Source organism: Cervus elaphus, chromosome 15, assembly GCF_910594005.1.
Source record: "Cervus elaphus chromosome 15, mCerEla1.1, whole genome shotgun sequence".
NCBI classification, from domain to species: domain Eukaryota; kingdom Metazoa; phylum Chordata; class Mammalia; order Artiodactyla; family Cervidae; genus Cervus; species Cervus elaphus.
The window spans coordinates 64,848,248-64,871,997 of record NC_057829.1 but is presented as its reverse complement, the minus strand read 5'-3'; the positions used below and the strand labels follow the sequence as shown (position 1 = coordinate 64,871,997).

Here is a 23,750-nt window from a genome sequence, read left to right as displayed (position 1 = left end):
TTATGAAGAGCTTATTAGCTCTGTAGTGATTTGTCTATTTGCTTGTCTGTCTCTAACTCTCTACAAGGAGATACTTTAAGGTAAGGCTTGTTTTTTGTTCATGTTTATAGTCCCAGTGACTAGTGCAGGTGCTCAAAGTTATAGGCTGTGCATATTGAAGGTGGGCTGATGTTGAGATAGGGCTGGGGTTGGAGGTGGGGCTGGGTGTTGAGTAGGGCTGGTGGGGAGGTGGGCTTGGGTATAGGGGTAGGGCTGGTGGGAGTAGGACTGAATATTGAAGGAGAGGCTGGGTGTTAGAGGTGGAATGGGTGGATGCAAGAGAAAGTGTGGTTGTTGAGGTAGGGCTGTGCTGGAGGTGGGGCTAGGCGCTAGAGGGTGGAGTGGTGTTGCTCTAGTGCTGTTCGGGGTCTGGAGGGATGATAGCAAAGGAGTGGTAAGTGGTGAGTAGGCACCTGGGTGTGGGAGAAAGGGGGCTGGGTGTTAAGGGAGATGGATCTGGGAGCACAGGAAAGAGCCCCCCGGAGACCTCTTCAGAGTTCTGACTTTTAATGCTGCTGATCCAGCTCTTCCTTGGCAACCAGCTTCTCCCCAGAAGGGGAGAAGAAGAGGAGAGGAGACCTGGGGAGAAGAGCCTAAAAGGGTGAAGAAGGATTTTCATTATGAAGTTAATTAGCTTCAGAGCCGCTGCACCTTTCAGGACGAGGAATTAGAGGGATTTAATTGCTTTATCAGCCTTCCCTTTGATTTTCAGCAATCAGGCCGATTCCATTTAATTTAACTGCCACAGACGAGGAGAAAATTGATGCGCTCACCTGCCTCCGAGCAGAAAGAGAGAGAGTGGGGAAGAGGGAGAGGGGGAGCCAGAGAGACTGGCGAACACAGAGTCTGCAGATTAATGAAAACCAACAGCATTTGCTCACAATTGGAGATGAAGTGTGCCCTCGAGGTGTTTAGAATTGTGTATGTGGCTGTGTGTGTGTGGCTGTGTGATTGTGTGCGCACGACCGTGTGGGAGTGTTTGTGACTCTGAGTAACTTGGTTGACGTGGAGGAAGGAATGCGGGTGAATGTTGGTACTCGGCTGTAGGTAAGTGACAGCAGAGGTGTGTGACAGACTGTTGAACGCTCCTCGTACATGAAGAACAACAGTGTGCATGCGGATGATTGTGTCTGCTGTGTAGCCACGAATGGTGCTTACCTGTGTGTCGCCCGTAGGTAAGAATTTTGCTGTTTGTAAAGTGCACACCTATTAGTTCATTTCTTCAGCAAGCACTCAGTGAATCCCTGCTTAGAGCCATATGCAGTGCTGTGGGGCAAAGATGACGAAGACAAGGTCCCTGCCCTCAAGGATTCATAGTCCAACAGAGGAGATGGATGAGTAAATAAATGTAGTATTGTGCTGCATGGCTTGCTCTGGGAGCACTGTTCTGGAAGGCCTCCCAGAAGAGGTGGCTTAAAAGATAAGGAAGTTTCCAAGAGGAGGAGGGATTGATGGAGTTGTGGTGTAAGAAGGGCATTCAACCAGAGGGAACAGTATATGGCGTGTAAGGGAAGGTGGGCTTCCCGGGAGGGCAGAGCCCAGAGCAAGAAGGATTTTGGGTCAGATTAAGGGATGAATTTTTCCTATAGGGTTCTGAGTGGGAAATAACCCTGCCAGATATGTGTATTAGAAAGGCTTTGACAGAGGATGGATTAGCAAAAGCAAGAGCCAGAAGTCAGGAAGCTAGTAACAACCATTGCAAGATCCAGGGGCGAGATTGTGAGGGTCGGAGGGAAGGTGGAAGAAAGAGCAGATTAGATAGAATGGGCAGAATTTGGGGAGAGGGATAGGGCAGAAAGTATTGAAAGTTTATAAGCATCTTAGTAGTAGGTGATTGCATAATGGGAGATATTAGAGGAAGAGCAAGTTGGGAGATAAGGTCTTGAATATTTATGGTTTGAGATGAACCTGAATATCCAGGATGAGGTATACAGCAGGCAGCTGGATACGAGTCTGGAAGCTCAGCAGAGACGTCTAGCCTGGAGACAAAAAGGAAAGAACCATTAGCATGTGTGGGTAGACAATAATGCCATAGGAATAAGATGGGACTAGCCAGGGAAAGTATGGAGATCAAGAAAAGAAGAGGGTCAAGGGCAAAATCCTGGAGATCACTCATGTGTATGAAACTGGAGGAAGAAACAGAATCAGGGAAAGATGATGAAGAATCAGACAAACTTGAGAGAAAGTTAGAAAAGAGGAGAACATTGAGAAGTTGAGTTCGGTTTTGGAAGCATTGAATTTGAGCTTTGCTATGAGACATCCATGTGGAGGTGTCCAGGAGGCAGGATTTAGGACTCAGAGCTCTCAGCATGAGTGAAAGCTTAGGGGTGTGAAAGTTCATGATGGAACCTGGTATGACTGACATATAGGATGAGTGGATGGATATAGAAGACAATGAGATTGGAGAAGTGAGTTGGAGTATATAGGGTTGTGAATAGCAGCTGATGGGTTAGTACTTTAATCTGAGGGCAGGAGTTTTTGACTGTTTTGAGTAAAGCAGATAACTTAATCAAATGTTCATTTGATAAATATCATTCTATACCTATAGGCAGTTGACTTGATCAAATGTTCATTTGATATATATCATTCTGTATCTAGAGACTCCTCCTCCAAATCAGAGCTTGAGACAAAGACTTTATTCAGGAGATGATCCCAGGGAGTAGTAGTGGAGGAGTGGGAAGGGTGAAAGAGAAGAAAGCTGGTGGCCATTGTGGACAACTGGGGCCGAATCCTTGGCCCCCTCAGTAGTCATGTAGAATGTATGTCAGAATTGTCCCTCTAAAGGATAGGAACCTGAGTGTTTATATACTGACTGATTGGTTGAAGGTTGCCCTCTGGGCCATCACGTTCCCTTTCTTAGGCAAGTTGCACTGAAATCAGAAGTGGGCTGAGGAGAGGAGTTGCTCAAAGCAATAAAAGCATCTGCTATATTCTGACAGTTACTTGGGAGATGGATTAAAGAGAGGGAGGTGAGAGATAGAGATACCAGTGAGATGACTGTCATGTTCAGACAATTCGAGATGAAGAATGTAGGTAGGAACTGATGGAAGGATCATCTTAGAAGCATAAAATTAATAGGATTTGAAGATAGTGCTTTTGGGGTTTGTGGTAGGTAGAATAAGGGCTCCTCAATATCCATATCCTAATCCCAAGAACTGGTGAATATGTTGTGTTACATGGCAGGGAGAAGTAAGGTTACAGAAGGAATTAAAGTTGATAATTAGGTCCAAGAGATTATTTTAGATTATCTAAGTGGCCCAGTGTACTCACAAAGGCCTTTGAAAGGGAAAAGGAAAGCAGGAAAGTCAGAGAGTAGCTATGCTACTGGTTTTGAAGATGGAGAATGGGGCTATTAGCCAAGGAATGTACCTCATGTACACAGCCTCCAGAAGTTGGAAAAGGCAAGGAAACAGATTCTCCCCTACAACCTCCAAGCAGGAAAGCAACCTTGCCAACACCTTGATTTAAATGCAGTGAGACCCCTTTTAGACTTCTGACCTCCATACCTGAAAGATATTATTGTTTGAAGCTGAGCTTGTGGTAATTTGTTATAGCCACAGCAGAAAACTAACAAAGGGTCCAGGAAGGAGGACTCTCAAATGATTCCAAGATTTCTAGCTTGGGTCAGATAGGGAGGAATTCACTGAGAAAGGGAAGAGAAGTAAATCTGGGCGAGAAACTTCTGAGCTATTTTAACCATGCTTTGTGTAGCTGGAGGAACTTCCACGTGGAGCTACATCTATGGAATATGAAGCAGGGCAGGAAAGAGTGAGGGTAAGGACTCTCCATCAACGCAGTGCCATTTGAAGCTGTGGAAGCAGATGAAGTTACCTAGCAGAGGATGAGGACAGAACCTTGGGAAAATGCCAGTGAGTTGGAGTTGATGGTGTTGTTGCTGATGACAGATGTCTGTTGATCTTCGTTTCCTCTTCTTTTATTTATTTATTTTTTCCATTTATTTTTATTAGTTGGAGGCTAATTACTTTACAATATTGTAGTGGTTTTTGTCATACATTGACATGAATCAGCCATGGATTTACATGTATTCCCCATCCCCATCCCCCCTCCCACCTCCCTTTCTACCCGATCCCTCTGGGTCTTCCCAGTGCACCAGGCTCGAACACTTGTCTCATGCATCCAACCTGGCCTGGTGATCTGTTTCACCCTAGATAATATACATGTTTCGATGCTGTTCTCTCGAAACATCCCACCCTCGCCTTCTCCCACAGAGTCCAAAAGTCTGTTCTGTACATCTGTGTCTCCTTTTCTGTTTTACATATAGGGTTATCATTACCATCTTTCTAAATTCCATATATATGCGTTAGTATACTGTATTGGTCTTTATCTTTCTGGCTTACTTCACTCTTTTAATGGGCTCCAGTTTCATCCGTCTCATTAGAACTGATTCAGATGAATTCTCTTTAATGGCTGAGTAATATTCCATGGTGTATATGTACCACAGCTTCCTTATCCATTCGTCTGCTGATGGGCATCTAGGTTGCTTCCATGTCCTGGCTATTATAAACAGTGCTGCGATGAACATTGGGGTGCACGTGTCTCTTTCAGATCTGGTTTCCTTGGTGTGTATGCCCAGCAGTGGGATTGCTGGGTCATATGGCAGTTCTATTTCCAGTTTTTTAAGAAATCTCCACACTGTTTTCCATAGCGGCTGTACTAGTTTGCATTCCCACCAACAGTGTAAGAGGGTTCCCTTTTCTCCACACCCTCTCCAGCATTTATTGCTTGTAGACTTTTGGATAGCAGCCATCCTGACTGGCGTGTAATGGTACCTCGTTGTGGTTTTGATTTGCATTTCTCTGATAATGAGTGATGTTGAGAAAAATATGGAATGCTTCACGAATTTGCGTGTCATCCTTGCACAGGGGGCATGCTAATCTTCTCTGTATCATTCCAATTTTAGTATATGTGCTGCTGAAGCGAGCACTCTTCTTTTATTTTAATAATTTTTATTTATTTATATTTTGGCTGTGATGGGTCTTCATTGTTACTTGGGCTTTTCTGTTTGTTACGGCAAGCAGGGGCAACTCTCTAGTTGCTATGCATGGGCTTCTCTTTGTGGTGGCTTCTCTTATTGCTGAGCACGGGCTCTAGAGCACAGGCTCAGCAGTTGTGGCGCACAGGCTTACTTGCTTCTGGGCATGTGGGATCTTCCCAGATCAGGGGCTGAACCCCGTATCTTCTGCGCTGGCAGGTGGATTCTTTACCACTGAGTCACCAGGGAAGCCTGATCTCCATTTCCTCTTAATGAACTGTTTGATTTCCAGTGTTAGCTCTGTGGCCTCTACTCTCAGTCCTTCGTCATCCTCCACCTTCCCTAGTCCCTTTCTCAGGAGGTGGCCTGCTGGGCTGCTCTGTACTGTTGTACAGGTTGTACATTGCACAACTCTAAGGACGTCATTCACCTAGACTTCGGTATGAATATGGTGCCCCTCTAGAGTTGTCAGTGTACAACCTTGCCAATGGTCCACGAAGGCTTCGTCAGCCTGTTTAAAGAGATAAGGAAAGAGACTCTTCCTAGCCTCTGACTATATATCCAGAGTCTTGGCCCTGGCTTGAATCCAAGATGCAAAAGAGGTCTCAGGAGTTAGGCCCAGACTGAGAATGGGAGCAGCCTCTGGAAGGGATGGGGCCCTGGAGGCAGGCTGTCAGGTGCTCAGGCCTGAGCCTCCTGTCAACCCCCATTCCTTGGGAGGACGGCTCTTCCCTCTTCCCCTGGCACCCCACCCCTGTTGACTGCCTTTTGATTAGAATGTGGGCTCTAACTTGGAATTAACCTGATTAATGTAATGAAGGCAGGGCCGGCTCAGCACCGCCTGGTGATGAGGGGAGATGGATTGGGAGCGAAGGCGCTCGGATGGAGGCAAGGCCGTAATTGCTGCGTTTACTGCTACCTGCCTCGCTGACCCTGCTGTTTAGCCCATTAATGATGATGCACAAGCCTCACTTTCCAGAGATAATGACAGAGGATCTCAGGGGAGGGCACAGTAGGAAGCAGAGGGAACTGGGGGTCTGGGGTCTCAGGATGACACAGGTCTGAGGATGGCTTCCTGGAGAGGGTGAGAGATGAGGGACCTGAGGCACAGAAGTGTATGGGGAGACAGAGGGCGCAAAGGTATAAGCTGGGGGCTTTCTCTAGGCACCTGCCTCCTTAGGATAGTTTAAGAGAACTGCCTGGAGCAGGGGCTCTACAGCTGGCAGGGCTCTCTGCCTGGGCGGGAGGCCGACACTACTGCCTCCCCAACTCAGGAGGACTTCCTGAAGGAGAGGCCTTGGGAAGAGGAAAGAAAGCCCAGGGAGCTGGGCAAGGGCTAGCAGTGCTTTCCCCCTTGCCTCCAGCACTGGCCTAGGGCAGGGTGGAAAGCATTGTGGGAGGTCAAGCAGAGTCTGGGGGGCATAGTGTGGGCACATATATGTGCACTCATGTATTCAGCACGAAGAATCTGTGGGTAAGTCAGTGGGAAGCCTTATCACCTTGATTAACTCCTTTTATTTTATTTTTGGCTGGGCTGGGTCTTTGTTGCTGCAAGTGGGCTTTCTCCAGTGGTGACAGAGACGGGGCTACTCTGTAGTTGCAGTTCACGGGCTTCTCACTACAGTGGCCTCTCTTGTGGAGCCAGGCTCTAGGGCACACAGACTTCAGTAGTTGCAGCACTTGGGCTCAGTAGTTGCAGCTTGGGTGCTCAGAGCACGGGCTCAGTAGTTGCCATGCACGGGCTTAGTTGCTCTGCAGCCTATGGGATCTTCCCTTGGACCAGGGATTGAACCCATATTCCCTGCATTGGCATCCCTCCTTGATGCCTCAAAGAAGATGAAATGGATGTTCCTGATCTTATATGCTGCCTCTCCATGTACTTTATCCTTATTCATCCATGTACTTCATTCATTCATTCAAGAAAGTTCAAGGGTTGTCCTGGTTCTGCTGCAAACTTGCTGACCCCACTGGGCCCTTTCCCTCCTCTGGCCTCAGTTGGCAACTCTGTAAATGAGGGTCTGGAGCAGGGGGTTAGCCCTGATATGTGGTGATGCAGGGATACAGCCTCTCTTTACTGACACCTGTAGTCTGCCTGGGACTCCTAGTGGGTGGAGGGCCCTCAGAGGAGCCCTGAGACAGTGGGAGTCTTCCCTGCCTCTGCTGGACCCTGTTGGGGCTCCTACACCTATGTCCTAGCTTTTTAGTAGTTGCTTTGAATTTAGTAGTGGCTTTGAGAACCCACATTAAGCTCATCAACAACAACTCCCTGGTTATTCTCTCATGTTTATTCGCTAAGTCGTGTCTGACCCTTTCGTGACCCCGTGGACTTGTAGCCCACCAGGCTTCTCTGTCTGTGGGATTTCCCAGGCAAGAATACTGGAGTGAGTTGCCATTTCCTTTTCCAGGGGATCTTCCTGACCCAGAGATCAAATCTGAATCTCCTGCTTGGCAGGCAGATTCTTTACCACTGTGCCACCTGGGAAGCCCTGTTCTCACATGAGCCGCTGACAAACTCCAACTGTCTCGGTGCACTGGGGTGATCAATTTGTGACACAAATCCAGACTTTGTATTTATCCCTTAAATTACATTGTGTTAAGTTTGATTCATTATTCCAAGCTGTCTTTGAGGCCCTAATTTTTTCCTCTACCATTTAACAAATTCTATATCTTCTGATAATCTGATGAGCTTGGAGGTCATTGACAAAAACAGAGAATAGGAGGGCCAATAATGGAGTCATGGGAGCAAGCTCTGGCAAATTCTTTTCAACCTTATACCCATCTACTTTTTCCTTTCATTTCTCCATTTTGACTACTGGTTCTTGGTGAACCTACCCTGGTTTTTCTGTGCACAGATGTTCTCTGCTTAGTGCCCATGCACTGTGAGTGATGCATTTTCCAGCCAGAGTGCAAACCCCATGAAGACAAGAACCACAATTTCCCTGTTCGTTATGGAATCTCCAGAGTCTGGCTCTCTTTCTGAGACTTAGAGGGTGCTTACTACAGAGTCATTGAGAGACTAAACAACATAAATGACTCCTCTGACAGAAATGAGGGTGGTACTGGTATTAGGGTGGGACAATTATGGTGTAGTTGTGCAAAATGTTAGGAACATAATGTGTGTATAGGGCTTCCCAGGTGACTCAGCGGTAAAGAATCAACCTGCCAATGCAGGAGACGTGGTGGGTTCCCTAGGTCAGGAAGCTCCCCTGGAGGAGGAAATAGCAACCCACTCCAGTATTCTTGCCTAAGAAATCCCATGTACAAGAGAGCTTGGCAGGCTACAGTCCATGGGGTGGCAAAGAGTCAGACACAATTGAGCCACTGAGCACACACACAAATACAGTGTGTACTCAGACACCCACCTTCCAGCCTCTGCCACTAAGCCTTTGATGTGAAAAGGCAGAGAGGAGAGGGATATTTGGTGGAAATTTTTAAGCAAGAACTCTGGGGTACTTCTAAAGAGAGAGAGGGTGTGTGTGGAAGGTGAGGAAAGAGTGCAAGTGAGCATGCTTTGGGGTTGGGTAGATTTGGCTTTGAATTTTGCTTTGTTCATTAGCTGCATAATGAAAGGTGATTGCTTATCATTTTAGGGCCTCCATTTTTCATCTGTAAAATGAGCCTAATAATATCTATCCCCCTCAGTTATTGTGAGGAGTAAATACAACGACAAAGTCCCCTAGTCCCCAGCTGAGGCTCAGCCCTGCACCAGTGAACAGGAGCCCCACCTCATCTCCCCTCCCCTCCTTCTTCATTGTAATGGAGACTGAAACTCTCAGGGAGAAAGAGAGAAGAAAGAGTGTGAGGAATGTTATTTGTGCTCCAAAATTAGTATTTTTTGCACAGTTACCTGGGAATTCAACTTTAGTCTGGGAAGTCAACTTTGAAACTTTTAAAAAAAAAGCTGTTTCCCCTCATTATACGGGTTCAGTTCAGTTCAGTCACAGTTGTGTCTGACTCTGTGACCCCATGGACTGCAGCACGCCAGGCTTCCCTGTCCATCACCAACTCCCAGAGCTTGCTCAAACTCATGTCCATCGAGTCAGTGATGCCATCCAACCATCTCATCCTCTGTTGTCCTCTTCTCCTCCTGCCTTCAATGTTTCCCAGCATCAGGATATTTTCCAGTGAGTCAGTTCTTCTCATCAGGTGGCCAAAGTATTGTAGTTTCAGCTTCAGCATCAATCCTACCAATGAATATTCAGGATTGATTTCCTTTAGAATTGTCTGGTTTGATCTTCTTGCTGTCCAAGGGACTCTCAAGAGTCTTCTCCAATGCCACAGTTCAAAAGCATCAGTTCTTCGGTGCTCAGCTTTCTTTATGGTCCAACTCTCACATCCATACATGACTACTGGAAAAACCATAGCTTTGACTATACAGACCTTTGTTGGCAAAGTCATGTCTCTGTTTTTTAATATGCTGTCTAGGTTTGTCATAAATTTTTTTCCAAGGAGCAATAGTCTTTTAATTTCTTGGCTGCTGTCACTATCTGCAGTGATTTTGCATCTCAAGAAAATAAAGTCTGTCACTGTTTCCATTGTTTCCCCATCTATTTGCCATGAAGTGATGGGACCAGATGCCATGATCTTAGTTTTCTGAATGTTGAGTTTTAAGCCAACTTTTTCACTCTCCTCTTTCATTTTCATCAAGAGGCTCTTTAGTTCTTCTTTGCTTTCTGCCATAAGGGTGGTGTCATCTGAGTTTCTGAGGTTTTTGATATTCCTCCCAGCAATCTTGATTCCAGCTTGTGCTTCATCCAACCTGGCATTTCACATGATTTGCTCTGCATATAAGTTAAATAAGCAGGGTGACAATATACAGCCTTGGTGTACTCCTTTCCCAATTTGGAACCAGTCCATTGTTCCATGTCCAGTTCTAACTGTTGCTTCTTGACCTGATATGGGTTTCTCAGGAGGCAGGTAAGGTGGTCTGGTATTCCCATTTCTTTCAGAATTTTCCACAGTTTGTTGTGATCCACACTGTCAAAGGTTTTAGCATACTCGATGAAGCAGAAGTAGATGTTTTTCTGGAATTCTCTTGCTTTAATATTCATAACCCATTATATGGGCTATGGCTGTTAATTGAAGAAAAACTAGAAAATTCAGATGTCCAAAATATAACATTTAATCCTATCACCCACAAAATGTGTGTGTGCTTATGGGGAACATGTTGCACTATTTCGTTTTAAACACATTGACTTGGGGTTGCAGAGGAACTTCCAGGTGGAGGTGTCCGTTAGGCTGACGGACATATGAAACTGGGAGACAGTGAGCGGAGCTGAAGATGACAGGTTAGGAGTTGTCAGTGTGTCTGTGTGACCTTTGCAACTGTGGAAAAGGTCACGGTGACTGAGGAGGGGTCAGGTTGAAGGCTAACGGTGGGACCTGGAAGCACCAGCCTGTGAGGGGCAGGTAGAGTTTGAGCAGCCAGTGGTTAAGGCTGAGAATCCCCATCAGAAAGGCTGGAAAAAAATCAGGAGTGTGTCATCAGGAAGCTGAGGGAGAAGAGTGGTCCAAGCAGGTGGGAGTGGGCAGCAGTATGACCTGCTGCAGGGATGTCAGAGAGACCAATGGGGTTTGCAATGGGAGCACATAAAGACCTTTGGCTTTGTAAATCAACTATACTCCAATATAAAATAAAAATTAAGAAAAAGACCTTGGCCGAAACAGTTAGCCTAGGGTAGTGGTTTTAGAAAAGGCAGAGGAACCAGAGATCAAATTGCCAATATCCGCTGGATCATCAAAAAAGCAAGAGAGTTCCAGAAAAACATCTATTTCTGTTTTATTGACTATGCCAAAGCCTTCGACTGTGTGGATCACAATAAACTACGGAAAATTCTGAAAGATGGGAATACCAGACCACCTGACCTGCCTCTTGAGAAACCTGTATGCAGGTCAGGAAGCAACAGTTAGAATTGGACATGGAACAACAGACTGGTTCTAAATAGGAAAAGGAGTATGTCAAGGCTGTATATTGTCACCCTGCTTATTTAACTTATATGCAGAGTACATCATGAGAAACGCTGGGCTGGAAGAAGCACAAGCTGGAATCAAGATTGCCGGGAGAAATGTCAATAACCTCAGATATGCAGATGATACCACCCTTATGGCAGAGAGTGAAGAGAAACTAAAAAGCCTCTTGATGAAAGTGAAAGAGGAGAGTGAAAAAGTTGACTTAAAGCTTAACATTCAGAAAACTAAGATCATGGCATCTGGTCCCATCACCTCATGGGAAATAGATGGGGAGACAGTGGAAACAGTGTCAGACTATTTTTTTGGGCTCCAAAATCACTGCAGATGGTGATTGCAGCCATGAAATTAAAAGATGCTTACTCCTTGGAAGGAAAGTTATGACCAACCTAGACAGCATATTAAAAAGCAGAGACATTACTTTGTCAACAAAGGTCCGTCTGGTTAAGGCTTTGGTTTTTCCAGTGGTCATGTATGAAGGTGAGAGTTGGACTGTGAAGAAAGCTCAGGGCCGAAAAATTGATGCTTTTGAACTGTGGTGTTGGAGAAGACTCTTGAGAGTCCCTTGGACTGCAAGGAGATCCAACCACTCCATCCTAAAGGAGATCAGTCCTGGGTGTTCATTGGAAGGACTGATGCTGAAGCTGAAACTCCAGTACTTTGGCCACCTCATGTGAAGAGTTGACTCATTGGGAAAGACCCTGATGCTGGGAGGGATTGGGGGCAGGAGGAGAAGGGGACGACAGAGGATGAGATGGCTGGATGGCATCACCAACTTGATGGGCATGAGTTTGAGTAAACTCCGAGAGCTGGTGATGGACAGGGAGGCCTGGCATGCTGCGATTCATGGGGTCACAAAGAGTCGGACACGACTGAGAGACTGAACTGAACTGAACTGAGTGGGGGTGGAAGACAGGTGACAGTGTGATGCTTTTGAGATTCTTCCATGTTATAGCCTATATCATAACTTCATTCCTTTCTATGACCAAGTGATATATTCCATTGTACGGATAAACCACACTATATACCACATTTTGTTTATCTTTTTGTTGATGAACGGACATTTCCCCTCTTAAATCAGAAGTCCATTCATTCAAATGAAACATTCTGTTTGAAAATACTAACTTGAGCCTGTTTTCCATTATTTTAAATGGGAAAAATGGAAATAGGTTGTGTGTCAACTTGAATCTTTCAACAAATTTCCTAAAAAATGTAACTAGATCCCAGTAAATGCCCACACAGAATTAACAAATTATTACATTACGATGTAAAAAGCTCAGTATATTGGTTCATGATTACCAAACAAGAATATAGCTGTAATGAATGGTTGCTTTGTTAGCAATAAGTCTTCTTAGCCTCAGCCACACTTCCGACTCACATCCCATTTGTTGACACTTTTCAAAACGTTTACACATGATTCTGATACCCTATCAATTCTATTTGAAATGTAACTTGGGATTTTTCCCATCCATCATTATGTTTAGAATGCCATATTGAGCTTTGGGGATGCAAATACGTATATATTTTCCCTCTGTAAACAAAAACTGACAAATATTACTGTAATTGATATACATGGGTTCTCTAAGGTTGGGGTACTAAAAGCCTAAAGATGTTTTGCCAGGAAAATATTAATAGGGGAGCATTTTCTACAGGATATTCCAATATAGTTAAACAAAAAATTCAAAGTATATGTTCTATATGCATATGTGTGTGTGTAAGTGCATGGAAGAACATACACCAATCTAGTTACAATAAAGAATGGGCAGAGATCTATAGAGACGTTTCTCCAAAGAAGACATACAGGTGGCCAAAAGGCACATGGAAAGATGATCAACATCACTAATTATTAGAGAAATGCAAATCAAAACTACAATGAGATATCACCTTACACAAGTCAGAATGGCCATCATCAAAAAATCTGCAAACAATGAATGCCAGAGAGGGTGTGGAGAGAAAGGAACCCTCCTACACTGGTTGGTAGGAATGAAATTGATATAGCCACTATAGAGAACAGTGTGGAGATTCCTTAAAAAACTAAAAATAGAGTTACCCTATTATCAAGTAAGCCCACTTTTTGCCATATATTCAGAGAAAAACACAGTTTGAAAGGATTTATGCACCCAAATGTTCACTGCAGCACTGTTTACAATAGCCAAGACATGAAAGCAACCTAAATGTCCACCAGTAGATGAATGGATAAAGAAGATTTGGTACCTATATACAATGGAATATTACTAAGCCATTGAAAAGTATGAAATAATGCCATTTGCAGTAACATGGATGGGCCTAGAGTTTATCATACTAATTGAAGTAAGTTAGAGAAAGACAAACATCATTCGATATTTCGATAAAGAATGGGCAGAATCTAAAAAAATGACGAAAATGAACTTATTTTTAAAACAGTAACAGACTCAAAGACTTATAGAATGAACTTGTGGTTACTGGGGTGGGGGGTAAGGGGAATGGAGGGATAGAATGGGGGTTTGGGATTGACATGTACACACTTCTATATTTAAAATAAAATGCCTTTCCAAAGATAAAATAAAAATGAGAAATAAACAAAATGAATATAAAAAAGGAAAGACTAGAATTAGAAGGACTGATCAATGACAGGTTTGGCTTTATCTGTAATATTTGCATTTTAATAAGTATGTAATGAATGGATGGGTGAATGAATTAACAAATGAATAGATAAGTAAATAAAATTTTAAAATGGGTTTAATACCCAGAACAACCTTTGGGTTGTTGATGTTATCCAAAGACAGAGAAAAGAGCTGCTATCTATCCTTTTTCCTTCTTTCCGGAGTGTTGAGGAGAATGACTTTAAATCGGAAATAGCAGGAAGAATTATGATTAAAAAGATCTAGGTCCAGACAAGTGTTGAAATCACATGTAATTAGGAATCTGCTTTTGGTGACCTTCATGGAATCCTGGCGGGTCAGAGGGGTACTACAGTATGTAAATGGATAAGGACTACCATAATACTCAGCAAGGAGTAGACAATCGATTTGGAAATTAAAGACTGTCAAGATTGAGATTGATTCCTGGCAAAATTCTAGAAATGATTATTATATATGGGGTCTGGCAATGCTTAACAAGGAAAACATGTCTACCTTTTGGCAGAAGCCAAAAATGAGTTCTTTAGGAATACATGCCAAAGAGTAGAAAACCATGCTTTTTTGTTGATAAGGACACTGAACGAGGAGGTTAGGGGAATCCTGAAGATACTGTTCTTTGATTTCAACAGGGGATGAAGCAGTTTGTCCTATTATCTTTGTGGATGCAATGAAGAAATGTGGGCTGATGATGACCCTGCTTGGAGCATTCAGAAATGGTGACTCACTGTACCCAAAGAAGGGTAATGATGGTAGGGGTTATGTCTTTCCAACTGGAGGTTTTTGAACCTGGTCATGTGATATTTCTATCAGTGGCTCAAATGAAGATGTAGGTGTCCAGCTCATCACACTTCCAGATGACACAAAAAGGACCAGGATCACTAATAGGCTGCATGACAGAATTGCAATTAGAATGATCATGATAGGCTGGAACAATGATCCTACATGAACAAATGACACTTGGAGGAGAGTGGATGTGGAGTCCTGCAGGCAGATTAAAAAGATCAGAGATGCAAACATAGGCCTGGGAGTCCTGGTTTAGGGATGAATCACTTGAAAAAGACTGAATTTATGTGACAGCTAATTCATTGTGGATCAATTGTATGATCCAGAAGTATGATGACTCCCAGGCTCCCTACCTGCCTTAGTAGATGCAGAAAGCTTGGTACAGGAAAGATTAATGGTCCCACTAAGGTTCCATATTTTGCTAGGTTTAAGGCTGAAGACACTTCTTCAGAGTGATGTCCAGGGTAGGGCAACCCACGTCGGAAAGGACCTAAATACCAAATCCTATTAGAAGAGTAGCCATAAAATATTACCTAAACTACGGTACATTTGACAGTAAAAGAAAGTGTTATTAACAATTGCAATGTATAATAATTCTACTTTTGAAGCATCATTGGAAGAACTGGGACTTTTTATACTAAAAAAGAAAAGAAAAAAAAAAGAATGCTAGTAGCCAAATGGCTATCATATGAGAAGGGGAATAGATTTCTATGGCCTATTTTTTTTTGACAGGAAAGTAGGATTTACTGGTGGGTATGAGTAAAGAGGGGACAGTACCATGGCTCTCATGAGTGTGGGACCCACCATTTGTCTGCTGCTGCTGCTAAGTCACTTCAGTCCTGCCGACTCTGTGCGACCCCACAGATGTCAGCCCACTAGGCTCCCCCGTCCCTGGGATTCTCCAGGCAAGAACACTGGAGTGGGTTGCCATTTCCTTCTCCAATGCATGAAAGTGAAAAGTGAAAGTGAAGTTGCTCAGTTGTGTCCAACTCTTAGTGACCCCGTGGACTGCAGCCTACCAGGCTCCTCCATCCATGGGATTTTCCAGGCAAGAGTACTGGAGTGGGGTACCATTGTCTTCTCCACACCATTTGTCTAGGGGGCCACAATTAGGGATATATTTGACCCCACAGCCATCTGGGGAAAGCCGCTCTTCTGCCATATCTTTTCAAAGTCATCTGCATTAAACTTAGTAACTCAGCTGGTAAAGAATCCTCCTGCAATGCAGGAGACCCTAGTTTGACTCTTGGGTCGGGAAGATAAAATAATGAAAATTCAAATAAATCATACTGTATTTTTAAAAGGTAGTCTAAAAAGGTACAACCTTTTCCCTGGAGAAGGGATAGGCTACCCATTCCAGTATTCTTGGGCTTCCCTGGTGGCTCAGATGGTGAAGAATCCACCTGTAATGCTGAAGACCTGGGTTCGATACCTGGGTTGGGAAGATCCACTGGAGGAGGGCATGGCAATCCCCATGGACTGAGAAGCCTGGTGGGCTACAGTCCATGGAATCGCAGAGTCAGACACGGCTGAGCAACTAAGAACACACACACAAACTTGGTAAATCCCCGCTTCTTGGAGATGTGGATCTTCTGATGGCCAGGGAGCTTGAAACTGGCCCCCAGGAGGACTTCAGTCACATGCTCCTTGTTCTGCTGCTTGGTGCAGACAGACATTATGATTTGGCCAACATGGACCCTGGCCACTGTGCCCTGGGGCCTTCCAAAGGCACGCGCCTACCTGTCTGGAACCTAGACTGGGGACAGCATGCCAGCATGAAGGTTCTGAAAAGGGCTGTCTCCAGGGTCCCTTTGAGCATCCCACACAGACAACAGGCTGCATGTACTGTTTGCAGGCGTTGCACACTAGACCGTGATGGGGAAAAGCGCACAATCGGCTTAACTGGCTGCAAATCTATGGCCTATTTTTAAAAATTATGGTTTAAAAAAGAATACTTTCTCATTGAAAAAAAACTTCAAATGATAGCCAACTCTTTTCTATCAAACTGGGGTGATAATAGTATCCACCTCAAACTGTTCTGAGGATAAATGAACAGTGAATGTATGAATTTGTAAGATAAAATTTAAAATGTAACTGTTTACATTTGCTTTTTCTGTTTAACAGAAAAAAATTCACCCTTTCCTCACTACCGTTCATCCCCTATATCCGTCATGTGCCTCAGAGGTAGCCATATTATTAATTTGTTAACATTTTTTAATTAAAAAAATTTAAACTTTATGCTTACATGATACAGGTGTGGCAACTTCTTGATATTTGCTAACTCTGAATGATTAGAATATGGGAATTCACTGACTATTCTATTTTCATATATCTCCAAAATTTTCATTAAAGATAATTATGTAACTCAAAAATTAAACTAATACAAGGTGATAGCTATTCCCTATTAGGTCCTCATAGACTACCATTTTAAAATTGTTGAGTGACATCTTCTGATATTTGCTTCCCTATTTCTATTGAAATATCATGTTTATCTTGCTTTTTTGACTTTTCACTTTTTAGATACTTTTATTGACTATTACGGAAGATGAGAATTGGGCTCTCTTATACCATCATCTATGTTCATTTTATCTATGTTCATTCTTTCAATATACTTTTATCACAATTCAGAGTAAAATCAACATTTTGTGTTTATGTATATAAAAGTGTAAATATTTCTTTTCAACAGCTGAGTCATGTTGTGACTTTCATCACATTTTATTTCTTGCATATCTTTTTGTTTTTCTTGGAGTTAATAATTGCCTCATGTCCTCCCCTGCCACCAGTGGTTTGCTAAATTTTCTAGTTACTTATTTATAATCATTTCCAAATTCTCAACAGAAATATGAAATATTTTATTATTGTCAAGCATATTTTGTAATCTATTGTTACCATATTTTTATTGGGGGCATCCTTTTTGGACCTATAATTTTCCTATTCAAGGCCATCACTAACACAGATGTCCCTTCTGAGTAAATTTTTAATTAATTAATTAATTTTTGCCCATGCCATGCAGCTTATGGGATCTTAATTCCCTGACCAGAGATTGAACCCACAACCTTGATGGTGAAAGACCAGAGTCCTAACCACCAGTGGTTCAGAGACTACTGAACCACCAGGGAATTCCCTTGAGCAAATTTTTTTATAAGGAACCCCCTCTGGCCATAAGGATTGTTAAAAAGAGCTTCTTGAGTTGACAAATTACAGAATAGTGCTCTCTTTGGGAAGACTGATTAGTAAGGGTATCTTCTTTCTCAAGGTTTAATGCACCCCTTCATCAGAAATGTGCCTTGGGAAGCAGAGCACTAAATGAATTTCGGTTCTCACTTATGGTCTCCACACGAGACATCTTTGTTCAATTTACACAGCTGTGTGTGGTATACCTGTTCTAGCTCCTGTTTGTACTGGTTATTCCATGGATACACGGCACACCTGTCATTCTGGATTTTTCCTTCTCCACTATTTTGGTGATTACCCTCATTTTTCTCCTGTGTTAGATCTTTTGCTTACTGAGTTGCAAGTATTCCTCTTTCTTAGTTTGGTCTTTTTTTTTTTTTTTTTTCTTTTGGCTGCACTGCGTGGCTTGTAGTATCTTCTTTCCCTGACCAGGAATGGAATCCAGGCCCATGGCAGTGAAAGCACAGAGTCCTAACCACTGGACTGCCAGGGATTTCCCTAGTCATCCAGTAATTTTTAAGGAAAGAAAGCATGGATATTTTGGGAAGCTTTGGAATTGTGAAAAATATTTTATTCTCACACTTGAGTGATATTTTGTTTGAATATAGAATTATAAATTTGAAATCCTTTTTTCCTAAGAATTTTGAGGATATTGTTCCTTTATCTAATAGTTCCATTATTGCTATTGAGAAGTTTGCTGCTATTACTATTTTCAAATTGCTATATTTCCCCTCTTTCTTTCATTCTGGAAGCTTCTTTTTATCTTTCGGTGTTCTAAAACTGTATTATTATGTGCTTTGATGTGGGACTTTGTAAATCCTTTGTGCTGGGTATTTGACTGTCCTTTTCAATCTAGAAATTTCATGCCCTTCAACTTGGGAAAATTTTTGGAATTATTTTAAAAATAATTTTAACCTTTTAACCTTAATGAACCTTTTAACTTTCATTTTCTTTGTCCTATTTTTTTCTGAGACTCTCATTAGATATTTATACTTTCTGTACTTATCCTTTATTTTTCTTATTTTTTTCTTTTATAATTTTATCTCTGAGCCTATTCATTCTACCTTCTGGGTATTTTCTTAACTTTACCTTGAAAATCTTCTATTAAATATTTTTACTTTTAATGTTATGTTTATGAATATACACCTATTCATATATGTATATATACATATGTATTAATATTTAGAAGTTTGCAAATTATTATTATTCTCTGAATGTACCTTAAAAATGCACAGTTTTTGTTTCACAGAGGTCAGTTTCTTTATATCTCATACTATTAATTATAGATAGTTTTTTTGGAGGGGGGATTGTTTTTAGTTTTATTCTTTTCCCTGAATTGACTTTGATTCTTTCACATTTTTTGGTGGTAGTTAATTCTGGCCTTTATTTCAAGTTAGAAGCTTATTTTAAATCATTAGTATCCTTTCCTGTCCATCAACACAAAAGTGAGGCAATAAAAGATTGAAAATTCTGTATGCATGTTTGAGATCTGTTGATCAGTAGACACCATTTAAAAGTGATAAGGTGGGGACCCAGATGTTTTGTGGAAGACCCCAATTGCGAGAATCTAGAGGTATTTTATTTTGGACTGGTCATTTTCTTCAGAATCTCTATCTTGGACAGCTAAGCAACTGAATTTCTGAAAAGTCAAAAGAGGGGAGACAATGATCCCCAAATTTAACTAGTTTATTTTAATGTAAAGTGGTTTAAAATTTTGTTATTATTTCAAACGTATACAAAAATAGAGAGACTAGTATAACAAGTGCAACTAACAGTTATCAATTTATAGCCAGTCTTGTTTGATATAGTTCCTCACCACTCCAACCCCCAGACTTGTTTCATAGCAAATCCCAGACACCATATCATATAATCTGTATATAAGTTTATATTTCTAAAATAAAATGACTTCTTAAAATGACCATCATATCACTAGCACATCTGAATGTGTAATTTGTATTGTATTTACTTTTTCCTGATTACCTCTTAACTTCTCCTCTTCCTAATCCTCTTCCTCTTTTTAACTACTTGAAGGATTCAAGTATATTGCAATTAGTGATTATGTTTCTTAAGTCTCTTTTTGTCTGCCTTTTTCCCCCCTTGCAATTTCTTCATTGAAGAAGACATTATTTGCACTAAAGTTTCCTCACAGTCTATGGAAACTATGCAAAAAAGAGCCTAGATCATGGGACTTCCCTAGTGGTCCCGTGGCTGACACCATGCTTTGAATGCAGGGGCCTTGGGTTCGATCCCTGGTCAGGGAACTAGATCTCACATACCACAACTAAGAGTTTGAAGGCTGCAACTAACGATCCCGTGAGCTGCTATTAAGACCAGAACAACCAAATAAATAAATATTAAAGAGAAAAAAAGAGAAGAAGAGCTTGGATCAGATTGCATCCTTGCGGTTTCTTTGTTTATTTGCTTATTTTTGGCTGTACTGTGTCTTTGTTGCTGTGCACGGGCTTTCTGTAGTTGCAATGAGCAGGGGCTACGGTCTAGCTGTGGTACATGGGTTTCTCATTTGTGGCGGCTTCTGTTATTGTGCAGCATGAATTCTAGAGCCTGCAGCCTCAGTAGTTGTAGTGCATGGGCTTAGTTGCCACACAGTATGTGGAATCCTTCATGATCAGGTTTCGAACTCATGTCTGCTGAATTGGCAGGTAGATTTTTAACCACTGGACCACCAGGGAAGTCCCTTGTGGTTTTTTTGTTTATAGTGTTTTCTGTAAAATGGTAGTTACAGCTAAAGGCTTGATCAGATTCAGGTTTGATTTTTTTTTTTAATACTACTTTTAAAGATTTTTTTGTTTCTTTGTATTTTCATTAAGAGGCACATAGTGTTCTGTTGTTTCTCTTTTGGTGATTAACAACCATTGATAATCATTGCTTAAATCTGTTACTCCACTGGGGTCGCAAAATAGTGATACTCTAATTCTATCCATTCCTTCTTCATTTATTAGTTGGAAGACTTCTATAAAGAGAAACTTCCCTTCTTCCACTATTTGATTTCCTAAAGTACAGGTCTTATAAGAAAAGTAGTAGAAATGCTTGATTCCTCTTATTTATCAATTTCCCAAATAATGAGTTAGTTCCCTCCCTCCTCTAAAGAAGGTCATAGGGGTTTTTCTTTTAAGTATAATTACGAACTCATGGATTTAAATATGTTTGATGAATTTCAGTCAGTTGCAGCTATTATTCTCACTGATGCTCAATTGTCTCATTATTGGTCAATGGGAGCCTCTAATGGGCACCTAAGTCCTTTTGACATGATCCTAGTAATCTTTGATAGCTTTCTTGCTTCCTGTTATGACAAGATTTCCCTGATCATCTTGTATATTAATGTTTCAAATCTGACATCTTCCATTTCCCCAAGGAATCCTGGTTGCTTTTAGTGCAAAGTGGTATTTAAAGACCAGAGTCTAGGAACTAGAGGTGCTTACAGCTATTGAGTTGGTTCATTTCTTGGTCCTTTTCAGTGCACAGAGCCAGGACATGCATTTTTTAAAACATGAAATGCATCAAGAGTTACTATTAATACATCCAATTAAATCCAAGACTATAGGGATTTTACTTATCTTAATTGATCTTCCATTTGGTTTGTTTGTTTCTCCCACGCCAAAAAAACCTCCAAGCATACAAGTATCATCACTTATTTGCTTAATCAGTGTATGCCCCACTAGAGAATGTATATTTGGTCAACTGCTAGGTTTTAACTTACTTGGAATAATTTCTCTCTATGTGGTTATGATACCAACTCAATAGAGAGTTAGATTCATTTGTTTTATTTGGCTTTTGCTTTTGGGGGCATTGCTTATTGATTTAATTTTGTTGTGACATTATGTAAAATATTTACATAGAAAAGGCAATGGCAACCCACTCCAGTACTCTTACCTGGAAAATTCCATGGACAGAGGAGCCTGCTAGGCTGCAGTCCATGAGGTCGCTAAGAGTCGGACATGACTGAGCAACTTCACTTTCACTTTTCACTTTCATGCATTGGAGAAGGCAATGGCAACCCACTCCAGTGTTCTTGCCTAGAGAATCCCAGGGACAGGGGAGCCTGGTGGGCTGCCGTCTATGGGGTCACACAGAGTCGGACACGACTGAAGTGACTTAGCAGTAGCAAAGTCATATCTACAATATAAGATATCAGTGATGACAACCTTCTACCCTGTCTTCTCCATTTTGTTTCCTCCTTTCTTCTATAGATAAATATTAAAAAAAACCTTTTTATCTTTCCATTTTGTAAAATGATACATTCATATTCCTCCTTTCTTATATAAATATTTGCCTATTATACACATTTATCCACCTTAATATTGACCTTTTAATAAAATTTATGTCTAGGAATATGTTACATATTTATGTTGTGATTCAACTTGTTCCCTGTTTTGCTTCTTACCTAGAGGGCTGAAATTCTTAAAACAGATAATGCAATGCCAAGAGCATGGATGTACTTTAAAAGGGAGATGGACCTGGGTTTGAATTCCAGCTCTACCCCTTTCTTGCCATATTACCACAATATAACTTCAGATTGTTCATCAGTAAGTTCACCCATCATTTCCTGGTTGATATTAGTAAATTGTTGTATGATTATCCTGTTTTTGGATTATGCCATTACAGCCCTACTGAATCACTTATACCTGGTGACACATCTTTACCACATTATATTATATTAGGACCACAAGAACACATAGAAGAACTATACAAACAGGTCTTAATGACCCAGATAACCATGATGGTGAGATCACTCACCTAGAACCAGACATCCTGGAGTGTGAAGTCAAGTGGGGCTTAAGAAGCATTACTATGAGCAAAGCTAGTGGAAGTGATGGAATTCCAATTGAGCTATTTCAAATCCTAAAAGATGATGCTGTTAAAGTGCTGCACTTAATATGTCAGCAAATTTGGAAACTCAGCAGTGGCCACAGGACTGGAAAGGGTCAGTTTTCATCCCAATTCCAAAGAAAAGCAATGCCAAAGAATGTTCAAACTACTGTACCATTGCGTTCATTTCACATGCTAGCAAGGTAATCCTCAAAATCTTTCAAGTTAGGCTTCAGCAGTATGTGAAATGAGAACTTCCAGATGTACAAGTTGGATTCAGAAAAGGCAGAGGAACTATTGCAGGAAGGGGAACCCTTTCCAGAGCCCGAAACTGGGCTCTTGTCTAACACTCAGAAATGAATTGTCTGAGGAGACACATGTGTTGACAAAGCAAGAGATTTTATTGGGAAAGGGCACCCAGGTGGAGAGCAATAGGGTAGGGGAACCCAGGAGAACAGCTCTGTCACATGGTTCGCAGTCTCTGGTTTTATGGTGATGGGATTAGTTTACAAGTTGTCTTTAGCCAATCATTCTGACTCAGAGTCCTTCCTGGTGGTTCAGGCCTTGTTCAGCCAAGATGGATGCCAGAGAGAAGGATTATGGGAGGTGGTCGGACATGTGGTGTCTCCTTTTGACCTTTGCTGAACTCTTCCAGTTGGTGGAGGCTTATTAGTTCTGTGTTCCTTACCAGGACCTCCTGTCATAAAATAACTCATGCAAATAGTTTACTATGGTGCCTGGCCAGGGTGGGTGGTTTCAATCAGTGTGCTTCCCTGAACCAGAGATCAAATTGCCAACATCTGTTGGATCATAGAAAAAGCAAGAGGCTTTTCCTGCTTCACTGCCTATGCTAAAGCCTTTGACAGTGTGGATAACAATAAACTGTGGAAAATTCTTCAAGAGATGGGAATACCAGATCACCTTACCTGTCTCCTGAGAAACCTATATGCAGGACAAGAAGCAACAGTTAGAAACAGACACGGAACAATGGACTGGTTTAAAATTGGGAAAGGGGTATGTCAAGGCTGTATATTGTCACCCTGCTTACTTAACTTCTATGCAGAGTACATCATATGAAATGTTGGGCTGGATGAATCACAAGCTGGAATCAAGATTGCCAGGAGAAATACCAACAAACTCAGGCATGCAGATAATACCATGCTAATGGCAGAAAGTGTAGAGGAATTAAAGAGCCTCTTGATGAGGGTGAAAGAGGAGAGTGAAAAAGCTGGCTTAAAACTCAACATTCAAAAAACTAAGATCATGGCAACTGGTCCCATCACTTCATGGTAAATAGATGGGGAAGAGTTGAAAACAGTGACAGATTTCATTTTCTTGGGCTCCAAAAT

The 23,750-nt window shown here is 41.8% G+C and overlaps 1 non-coding gene and 1 pseudogene across 1 annotated transcript; both read right to left on the bottom strand.

The window, feature by feature from the left end:
• Positions 1 to 4,877: 4,877 nt before the first annotated feature.
• LOC122709695 lies at positions 4,878 to 4,984 on the bottom strand. Its single transcript, XR_006345669.1, has one exon. It is a non-coding gene; the product is annotated as a U6 spliceosomal RNA (small nuclear RNA).
• Positions 4,985 to 16,192: 11,208 nt separating this feature from the next.
• On the bottom strand, positions 16,193 to 16,312 carry LOC122709746 (annotated as a pseudogene).
• Between the last annotated feature and the right edge of the window lie 7,438 nt (positions 16,313 to 23,750).